Source organism: Asparagus officinalis, chromosome 7, assembly GCF_001876935.1.
Source record: "Asparagus officinalis chromosome 7, Aspof.V1, whole genome shotgun sequence".
Classification (NCBI taxonomy): Eukaryota; Viridiplantae; Streptophyta; class Magnoliopsida; order Asparagales; family Asparagaceae; genus Asparagus; species Asparagus officinalis.
In genome coordinates, this window is record NC_033800.1 from 93539 (window position 1) to 105709 (window position 12171).

A 12171-nucleotide genomic window follows, 5' to 3' on the forward strand; every position below is an offset into this window, starting at 1 on the left:
AAGGTATTAAGGTTGTCTCTCACTCCAATTGATTAATTGAAACAAGAAGTTGCCAAAGTAACCTCTCTTGTGTAGATTGTTCATGAGGAATGTGAGATGTTTGTGTGTATGCTTTCGTGTAAATATTTAATCGGCCCAAAGGAAGGTTAATATTTATTTAGACTGTATACACATCTGCGATGATAAGCGTGTGACAATTATAAGGTTTACATGTGAATAATGAATCGATCCAAAGATAGTTTCATTATTTGACATGAGTTATTGTCAATGTTTGATCATTGCAACAAGGTATCACTTACAAGTTAATATTACTGTCCAAAGACTTGATATTAATGTTGTGCCGGTATCTTGGATGGGGATTGTCATTATTTGAATTTTATTGATTATGGTTATTGATGTGAGCATTTTTGTTTTATTTCAGCTAATGCATCTGCTGCAATAATTTCTGCTAACATCAACTCAATTCCCATGCTAAATGGGACAAACTTCAAGGTTTGGAAAGAGAACATATTAATTGTTCTTGGCTGCATGGATCTTGACTATGCATTAAGAACTGAACAACCCCAACCTCTCAATGCGGATAGCACTCCTGATGCAAAGAAGGAGCATGAGAAGTGGGAGCGTTCAAATCGTATGAGTCTTATGATCATTAAGCGCGGCGTTCCGGAAGCCTTCAGGGGCATAGAATCCGAAGGGATTACTAAGGCTAAAGATTTCCTTGCCGAAATTGAGAAGCGTTTTGCGAAAAACGATAAGGTAGAAACAAGCACGCTTTTAGCTCGCTTGATTTCAATGAAGTATAAGGGCAAAGGAAATATCAGGGAGTACATTATGGAAATGTCTCATATTGCTTCAAAGCTTAAGGCACTTAAACTCGATCTTTGTGACGAGTTATTAGTGCATCTGGTTTTGTTGTCTCTTCCTGCACAGTTTAACCAATTTAAGGTCAGTTATAACTGTCAAAAGGAGAAATGGACTCTAAATGAGCTCATTTCATACTGTGTGCAAGAAGAAGACAGGTTGAAGCAAGATAAGACAGAAAGTGCTCATTTGGCCTATGCCTCTAAGGATAAGGGCAAGAAAAGGAAGAATGATAAGGAAGCTGCTAAGGGTCCAGTTGAGAAGAAACAACATAAGGATAATCAGGGTTGTTTCTTCTGTAAGAAGCCTGGACATGTAAAGAAGGACTGTACAAAATATCACGCCTGGCGTGATAATAAGGGTACGTTCCTTGCTTTGGTCTGTTCTGAGGTTAATTTAGCTTCAGTACCTAGAAACACTTGGTGGTTAGACTCTGGTGCTACTACTCACATAAGTGTTTCTATGCAGGGTTGCCTGAGCTACCGAAAGCCAAGTGATGTTGAAAGACACATCTTTGTGGGCGACGGACAATCGGTAGATGTGGAAGCAATTGGGCACTTTAGGTTGTTGTTAGGAACTGGTTATTATTTGGATTTAAAAGATACTTTTGTAGTACCGTCTTTTAGACGGAATTTGGTTTCTGTTTCTGTATTGGACAAATCAGGTTATTCTTGTTCATTTGGAAACAGTCAATTCAGTTTATCTTTTAATTCAAATGTTGTGGGAACCGGTTACTTGAGTATTTATGACAACCTATATTTGCTTGATACAATTGCTTCTTACAATGAATCCTTGCATGTGGAATCACGTGGTACTAAGCGTAAATTAAATAAGGAAAATTCGGCGACATTATGGCATAAGCGCTTAGGTCATATCTCAAAAGGTAGAATTGAGCGTCTTGTGTCTGATGGCATTTTGGATTCCCTTGATTTTTCGGACTTCGACGTATGTGTTGAATGTATCAAGGGAAAACAGACCAAAGTGAAAAGATTAGGTGCCAACAGATCTTCGGATGTCTTAGAATTGATACATACGGATATTTGTGGGCCATTCCCTACGGAATCCTGGAATGGTCAACAATATTTTATATCATTCATAGACGATTACTCACGTTATGGGCACCTATATCTTATTCATGAAAAATCTGAGTCTCTGGACATGTTCAAAGCCTATAAAGCTGAAGTTGAGAATCAACTCAACAGAAGAATTAAAACCGTCAGATCTGATCGTGGTGGTGAGTACTACGGTAGATATGATGGTTCAGGTGAACAACGTCCAGGACCATTTGCTAGATACCTAGAGGAATACGGTATCGTCCCACAGTACACCATGCCGGGTTCACCTAGCATGAATGGTGTAGCTGAAAGACGAAACAGGACTCTTAAGGATATGGTAAGAAGTATGATTGCTCATTCTTCTTTACCAGAGTCACTCTGGGGAGAAGCACTTAAGACAGCAGCTTACATTCTGAATAGAGTACCAAGTAAAGCAGTTGCTAAAACACCTTATGAGCTTTGGACTGGTCGAAAGCCCAGTTTAAAGCATTTACATATTTGGGGATGTCCAGCTGAGGCAAGGCCTTATAGGCCAAATGAAAAGAAATTGGACTCCAAAACAGTTAGCAGCTACTTTATTGGATACTCTGAACGCTCTAGGGGCTTTAAGTTTTATGATCCCACTATAAGGAACATTTTTGAGACGGGAACAGCAACATTCTTTGAGGATGTTGAGTTTGGGGGGAGAAATAAGGTTAGAGACATTAGTTTTGAGGAGGAATTGGCTTCAGATCCAATCCATACAGTTACTTTTGACAATATTCAGGTTCCTATACCTGTTGTTGCTCAAGAAGTAAATCCGGAACCTCAAGATGATAATGTTGAACAACTCCCTGTTCCAGAAGAACAAACTCAACAACCTCAAGAACCAGTGCCATTAAGGAGATCCACGAGAGAAAGGAGAAATGCTATTCCGGATGATTATATTGTATTTCTCCAAGAACATGAGGAAAGTAGTGGAATGTTAGAAGATGATCCAATCAACTTCTCTCAGGCCATGAAAAGTTCTAACTCTCAACAGTGGATTGATGCCATGAATGAAGAGTACAAGTCTATGCAAGACAATAAGGTTTGGGAACTTGTCCCATTACCAGAAGGTGCAAAACCAATTGGTTGTAAATGGATTTTTAAAACCAAGCGGGATGCAAACGGTAATGTGGAGAGGTATAAGGCACGTCTTGTGGCTAAAGGCTATACTCAAAAGGAAGGCATTGATTATACAGAGACTTTCTCTCCGGTTTCATCGAAAGACTCTTTCAGAATAATCATGGCACTTGTTGCTCATTATGATCTTGAGTTACATCAGATGGATGTTAAGACTGCATTTCTCAATGGAGACATTGATGAGATGATCTATATGGTGCAACCAGAAAACTTTGTGTCGGGAGACCCAAAGAATATGGTCTGCAAATTAAGGAAATCCATCTATGGACTCAAGCAAGCTCCTCGTCAATGGTATCATAAGTTTCAACAAATAGTTATCTCGTTCGGTTTTGAGATGAACATTGTTGATGACTGTGTATATCACAAGTTCAGTGGGAGTAAGTATATTTTTCTGGTTCTGTATGTGGATGACATCTTGCTTGCCACTAATGATATAGGCATGTTGCACGAAACCAAGAGATTTCTATCAAAGAATTTTGAGATGAAAGATCTTGGGGACGCCTCTTTTATATTAGGGATCCAGATACATCGAGATCGCTCTCGGGGTATTCTTGGATTATCACAAAAGAGCTATATCGATAAGGTACTTAAAAGGTTTGGCATGCAAGATTGCAGACCAGGTGACACCCCTGTTGCTAAAGGAGACAAGTTTAGTCTCAATCAGTGCCCTAAAGGTAACCTTGAAATTCAGGAAATGCAGAAGATTCCTTATGCTTCGGCTGTAGGAAGTCTAATGTATGCTCAGGTATGTACGCGTCCGGATATTACGTACATTGTTGGGATGTTAGGCAGATACTTAAGCAACCCTGGTATGGATCATTGGATAGCAGTCAAAAGGGTTATGAGGTATCTTCAGAAAACAAAAGATTACATGCTCACATACAGAAAATCAGAGAAATTAGAGGTCATTGGGTATTCGGACTCTGATTTTGCTGGATGCCAAGATAGCAGGAAGTCTACATCAGGCTACATTTATATGTTAGCAGGAGGAGCTATATCATGGAAAAGTGTCAAACAAACACTAGTAGCTTCCTCCACTATGGCAGCAGAATTTGTAGCTTGCTATGAGGCATCCAATCAGGGAATATGGCTGCGAAATTTTGTCACTGGACTGCGTATTTTGAAAAATGTTGAAAGACCACTAAGGCTATATTGTGACAATAAATCTGTAGTAATGTATTCCAATAACAACAGGAGCTCAACTAAGTCAAAACATATTGACATTAAGTTCCTGGTTGTGAAAGAAAGGGTACAGAGTGGACAGATATCCATAGAGCACATTGGGACAAACTCCATGATAGCTGATCCTCTTACTAAGGGACTGCCACCTAAGGTCTTTCATGAGCATACTGCTCATATGGGTGTGGTATTATTTGAGGATATTATGTTTTAGTGGGAGTTTGTATTTGTGGTGCTTTATGTTTGGTTGTATTGTCTGATCAGAATAAAGTATTCAGTTAAGACACTCTGTTACATTATGTTTGGTTTTGACCTCACTAAGGAGGACCAGTTGAAAATAGACATGTACTGATCACATTGCATGTAATTTTCATGCTGCACATCCATGATTGATCTATGTCGTTTGATTGTATTGGTATATGTGACCATTGATGGGTCGAGTCACGATAAATGTGACGAAGGCCGCTTTGATCCTATATTGATATAGTCAATGGACGAGATTGTTCGGAAATACCATTTCAGTGATAGCAATTTTTGAGCTCATAAGGTTATACACAGTTTAAGGAATCATATGGTGCCCAAGTGGGAGATTGTTGGATTTAATCTAATAAATCTATTTGTGGGCACATATGATTAATCAATGTGTATTGCTATCTTTCAGGATAACCCACTAAAGTGATCAATTAAGTTGGGTTAATGGGTATTTAAATATAATCATGGGGTTATATGTGCAGATACCAGGTTGTAATTGTGATTTATTGAGGGGCTAAATTACAAAAGTACAACATCTATAAATAAGGGGTTATGGTCCCTAACCTAGGGTTACATTCTCTAATTCTCTACACCCCCATCTAGCTAGAGAAATTCGGATTTAGAGAAACCCTAAGGTTAGAAGATCCAAAACCCATCTCAAGATTCATCCATGGATTCAGGTATAAGCTTCCGCTCTTTAGATTATTGTTAATCTCTTTGAATTAATCATGGCTATATGGTTTTAGATCTCAAGTTTTGTTTTAGATCTAACATAGAATTCAGTAAAGCATCTTAGCCCCTCCTCTGAAACACAGTGATACAAGAAAACAAAGAGTTCCTCTGCTCTGCTCCGCGTCATCTTTTACTGAAATCACTCGGCTCCTCCCGTGATCAGATTGACATCACTCTCAACACACCACGGGTCGCCAATTATCTTACCGTCAATTGGTGGGCTGAGTAGTGGGTGGCGGCTGGTGGGGGTGGGGGGCGTTTCGTTCCTAGGTAATCCTGTGTGTGGTTTTTATTAAATGCCGGACTGTTATGCTCAAGGGACATACTGCGGTTGTCAAGGGGTAGCAACTGTCCATTGGAGCGCTGTAGCCGAATTGTTTGAAGCGGAGAAAGTGATTGGCCCTGACCAATGCTTTTATGCCGGAGCTCGCACTAAGTAAGAAATTTTATAAAATTATGAATAGTATTTTCCAGCCGCTATAAATAGGCCCCAAACTATTCAGGAAAAATCCATCTTAGAAACAACTCCACTTATAGAAGAGTAGGAGAGAAAAAATAGAGAGAGTTTCTCCTTATAAAGAGAGATTGTAACTCCAAAGTTTTTCCTCATAGTGGATTTTTCTATTATTGCCCGTGATTTTTTATCATAAATACTAGACAAATAATATTAGGAATTGTTTGTAATCATCAAAACAAGATTAGAAGATGTAGGCTTATAACATGAGACCTAACAGGTGCATCGAGTGAAAAAGGAACATGATGGTTCCAGAAGATACAAAGCCCAACGAGTTATCAAAGGATTTCAACAGAAGATCAAAGGAAGAAAGAATCCAGCGGATATGTTGACAAAAGGCAGTGACCTTTTAGAAACTGGAGTTGTGCGCAACTTGAGTTGGCCTTCATGCATAGGTGATGAAGGCGGAGCCACACAAGAGGAGGTGTTTATTGAGATAGCCTGCTGACGACGGTTTGATTTCCAAGTGGGAGATTGTTAGAATTGGGGGTGAAGCCCAAGCCTGTCAGGCGAGCTCGAAGTTGGCGAGATCAGGCAAGGTCGACGACGACCTTTAGGCGAGCACGTGGCAGGAGAGCTCATGGTGGGCGAGCTCGAGATCCTAGCGGCTGCAGGCAAGCTCGACAAGATCAGGCGAGGTTGAACGCGGTGTAGGCGAGATAGACCCACAGGCGAGCTCGAGGCGACCTCCACGCAGGCAAGGTCAACGCGACGCAGGCGACCTCGACGAGTTGTAGGCGAGGTTGGTGTTTTTGGAGGGCTCAAGCAGGCGAGCTCGATCAGAGCCCCTCGCAGGCAGGCTCCAGCGACAACCTGGTGACAGGCTGTCGCTAGGGTTTCCCTTTTACCAGAGCTCGAGCCTAATTTGCCCTTCCTCTCATTTTTCATCTCCTGGCGACGGCGGTGGCCATTTTCCCCCATATGTTCTTCTCTCATTTTCTCCAGCGCTCATGATTTGAGGGGGGATTTTAGAGAGAGAGAGAGAGAGAGAGAGAGAGAGAGAGAATTAAAGAGGGGGCTCTTGATTTTTATCTCCAGCACTCAGTGAATTAAAGAGGGGAGATTTAAGAGGAATTCTTTTTCCCAAATTACAGTGTTAATTTGTATTTTGAGAGATCTCAAGTTTGAAATCTGTTCTTGTATTGTAATTTCTTGTTGATTAATAAAAAAATAATTTTGTGGCTCCCGAGGATGTAGGCAGTTGCCAAACCTCGTTAAACTTGGTGTACTTTTCTCTATACCGTGTTTCTGCTGTTTTAGGATTTTTGGCGTAAAATCCCAACACACTGTTCTCCCAACTCACAACGTGGGGGCATACAATCGGTATGAATGAACATGTAGAACTTTTACTTCAGAGTCTACCTGACTCATATGATCAGCTCATCATCAACCTAACAAATAACGTCCTCACGAACAATCTAGTCTTCGACAACGTTATGGCCGCTGTTCTGAAGGAAGAAAATCGACGCAAGAATAAGAAAGATAGGCAGGTAAGTTCGCAACAAGTGGGGGCATTATCGGTGACGAGAGGAAGATCAAAATCAAGAAATAAGAAGAATATCAAATGCTACAATTGTAGCAAAAGAGGGCACGTGAAATCAAAGTATTAGCACAATAAGAAAAGTAGTGATAAAAAGTCTTCAGAGCCATCAACATCTCAATGGTACGTTGTCAGTACGTCAGATGATGGTGAAATTTTATACAATGGTTTCTAGATTCAGCAGCCTTCTGGCACATGACCTCCCGGAGAGAATGGTTCCACAAATATGTGTTAGGACTCATATGTGTGAGCCTACTTCTCTAATATTATTTTGATGATTAACAAACAATTTCTAATCTTATTTCTAGTGTTTGTGTTTTTATATTATATGCATTCAAGACATATTCTGATGATCAAAATTTGTGTTGACAACAAGTCAGCTATTGTACTTTCAAAAAATCTAGTGTTTCATGAAAGGAAGAAACATATTTATACTCGTTATTATTTTATCTACAATCAAGTAAAGAACAAGGAAGTTGAGCTTAAGTTCGTGAAATCGCAAGATCAGGTGGCTGACATATTTAGTAAGCCATTGAAGCATGATGTGTTCACTTTATTGCGAGACAAGCTTGGCATGACTGAAGGATCAAGTTTGAGGGAGAATGTTCAAAATAAACTTGATTGAATTACCTTGGGAATTGAGAAGATCATTTAGTTGTTTGAGGAGTCAAATACACGAATATGTAGATGCATGAATTTGTAGATGCATGAATATTGTTGGGAAATTCAAGAGTCTTTGTTAGGAAATCTATGAGTCATTGTAGTAGTATATATATGTGTGGTTTGTAAGTTGAAAGTAGTCAAGAAAAGAAGAAAGAAAAAAAATTAATAGAATAATTTTATCCTCCTCCAAATTGTTTATCCTGGGCAAAATATTATTATCACAGACTCCTGTCAGTTTTTGTTGTCCACTGTTCAATAATATTTTTACTTGTTGTCCAGATTAACAGTGAGGTCGTTTTATGTGACAAACCGATAGGTCTTTTGGGAAATAAGCCATAAAGAAATGTGACAGTTTCACTCCTATTCATAACCTCCAAAATAGTTACCGACTCATGATTATTACTAATTTCTATTAAATGAACATGTTTTTAAATTATTACGAAATCACACTTGGAATATATTTGCCTGATCGACTTTTCACTCAACTCCTGATTCCCAAGCATGTAATTCATATTAGTGATTGGTCTTAATGTACTTGATTGAAGTGATCATGGTAGTAGTGTAATTACTATGCTAATGGAGTTCATATTAAAGAGGGGGCTCTTGATTTTTATCTCCAGCACTCAGTGAATTAAAGAGGGGAGATTTAAGAGGAATTCTTTTTCCCAAATTACAGTGTTAATTTGTATTTTGAGAGATCTCAAGTTTGAAATCTGTTCTTGTATTGTAATTTCTTGTTGATTAATAAAAAAATAATTTTGTGGCTCCCGAGGATGTAGGCAGTTGCCAAACCTCGTTAAACTTGGTGTACTTTTCTCTATACCGTGTTTCTGCTGTTTTAGGATTTTTGGCGTAAAATCCCAACACACTGTTCTCCCAACTCACAACGTGGGGGCATACAATCGGTATGAATGAACATGTAGAACTTTTACTTCAGAGTCTACCTGACTCATATGATCAGCTCATCATCAACCTAACAAATAACGTCCTCACGAACAATCTAGTCTTCGACAACGTTATGGCCGCTGTTCTGAAGGAAGAAAATCGACGCAAGAATAAGAAAGATAGGCAGGTAAGTTCGCAACAAGTGGGGGCATTATCGGTGACGAGAGGAAGATCAAAATCAAGAAATAAGAAGAATATCAAATGCTACAATTGTAGCAAAAGAGGGCACGTGAAATCAAAGTATTAGCACAATAAGAAAAGTAGTGATAAAAAGTCTTCAGAGCCATCAACATCTCAATGGTACGTTGTCAGTACGTCAGATGATGGTGAAATTTTATACAATGGTTTCTAGATTCAGCAGCCTTCTGGCACATGACCTCCCGGAGAGAATGGTTCCACAAATATGTGTTAGGACTCATATGTGTGAGCCTACTTCTCTAATATTATTTTGATGATTAACAAACAATTTCTAATCTTATTTCTAGTGTTTGTGTTTTTATATTATATGCATTCAAGACATATTCTGATGATCAAAATTTGTGTTGACAACAAGTCAGCTATTGTACTTTCAAAAAATCTAGTGTTTCATGAAAGGAAGAAACATATTTATACTCGTTATTATTTTATCTACAATCAAGTAAAGAACAAGGAAGTTGAGCTTAAGTTCGTGAAATCGCAAGATCAGGTGGCTGACATATTTAGTAAGCCATTGAAGCATGATGTGTTCACTTTATTGCGAGACAAGCTTGGCATGACTGAAGGATCAAGTTTGAGGGAGAATGTTCAAAATAAACTTGATTGAATTACCTTGGGAATTGAGAAGATCATTTAGTTGTTTGAGGAGTCAAATACACGAATATGTAGATGCATGAATTTGTAGATGCATGAATATTGTTGGGAAATTCAAGAGTCTTTGTTAGGAAATCTATGAGTCATTGTAGTAGTATATATATGTGTGGTTTGTAAGTTGAAAGTAGTCAAGAAAAGAAGAAAGAAAAAAAATTAATAGAATAATTTTATCCTCCTCCAAATTGTTTATCCTGGGCAAAATATTATTATCACAGACTCCTGTCAGTTTTTGTTGTCCACTGTTCAATAATATTTTTACTTGTTGTCCAGATTAACAGTGAGGTCGTTTTATGTGACAAACCGATAGGTCTTTTGGGAAATAAGCCATAAAGAAATGTGACAGTTTCACTCCTATTCATAACCTCCAAAATAGTTACCGACTCATGATTATTACTAATTTCTATTAAATGAACATGTTTTTAAATTATTACGAAATCACACTTGGAATATATTTGCCTGATCGACTTTTCACTCAACTCCTGATTCCCAAGCATGTAATTCATATTAGTGATTGGTCTTAATGTACTTGATTGAAGTGATCATGGTAGTAGTGTAATTACTATGCTAATGGAGTTCATACCTGTAGCAGATGGAACATATAGAAAAAATCATATGTGCAGGGAATTAAGGAGCTAGATTGACCTGGTGGAATGAATTGCAAACAAAAGCTAACGAAGCTCAAATTCTGAAGGTCTTGTTTAATTGTCCTAGATCTTGTCTGTTTCTTACATTCCATATCCTTTTACTTTGTAAAGAAGTATCTTTTCCTTGCTTAGGCTGATGGTTATTCACTTTGTATATTCAGCATTACAAATTAAATATCGAGCCAAGAGTTGAGCATCTCCTAGCTCGTTGTACGTTTGGATGCAATCACACGTACGCAGATCGAATTGCTTGCCACGATGCCCTCTAGTATCTTCTTGAGGTCTTAATCCTACAGATCCTATTTAATTAGTTTTTAACCTATATATAGCTATGTATATTGGTCATATATATATCTAACTTGTGGTTTCCCATATTAATATTTAGCCTGAGCTTGCGAGTAGGAGCGAAAAGGGCATTTATTTGTTGTTTTAGTTAATTAATTAAGGCACTGATATAGGATCGGTGTATTCCACTTAATTAGATTGATTGCGAATCACAGGCATAAGTAACGGCGCTGATTAGGAGTTCCCTTACATGTGTGATATATGCATGTGTTTATTTCTCCATGAAAACTTATTCTTACGTACCTAGCCTTTATATTCATCTTGCACTTCACAGTTAATTAGTTGTAGGAGATGTGTTGGAGCTAAGGGGCATACGTACGTACGTGTGTTAATAATTAGCAAACTGCATGGTTGCCCTCTTTCTGATAGATGCAACTTGGATTAATACTGTTAGGTATCTCCGCTTTGCTAATTACGGTGTGAATAATGCTAACTGGTACCATGAGATCGATGCAAATATGTGTCATTTTTTTTCTTGTGAAGAGCGATAGGAAGTCATGTGCATGCCTCTACTTCCGAAAGATGCATGTTTTGAATTTTGCGGCAGTTAAAAGTTAAGATAGTGCGAGGATTACAGTACGTACAAGCGTCATTATCATCATTATGCATGGTCTCACACCGCCTCGATCTAATAACATTTGCGTTTTACTCCGGTGGCTCGTAATTAAATTGCGTAATTAATTGATCAGTTCTTTGAGAAATTTATAAATGCAGGTCATGTGAAAACTTGGCCGGTAAGATCCCACAGCTCCCACACCGCTGGGTTTTGATAACTCCTTAAAAAAAAGGAAGATCGTAGGACTTCGTTATCTTGGGGTTATTAAACTCATGATCCTTAATTAATTAGCTTTTGGGAGTCGACCATATCAGTTGGATCAAGGCTTCGCATCGGCGCCTTCTCAATTTTATTGCTTGTTTGAGCAGGAAAGTCATGTAAGCCCATTTTCTTATAATTAGGTAGTAGGCACCTTTAATTCCACGCGTTGCACATTTTAGAATAAATAAACACAGGGAATAAAATTTTAAATTGTGGATGGATATATATATATAACTAATCATGTGCTGTCTCAGTAGTTAGTCTGCGTTGATATTTTAATTATTTGCATTTATAGTTTGTTATCCATTAATTGAATTTGTTTTTGTACACTGATTATTCCAAGTAATTAATTAAGAAGTGAATACCGCGAGTGTAGGAAAGTTTTGAGAGATGGACTTCTGAATCGGATCGATGGCAATTGGGAAGGAGGAGGAGGTTGACGTTATCCACATGCCGTTGGCTTCTGAATTAAACCCCAATTGAGATACAGTCGGAGGAAGAGATGCCACCGTCTCTCGTCTTCTTATTCATTTATTTGTTCATTCATTGGGTTCTTGCTTAGATATTAATTAATCCCTTAAATCTTAGAATTTGCATATTAGTCCCTCAAA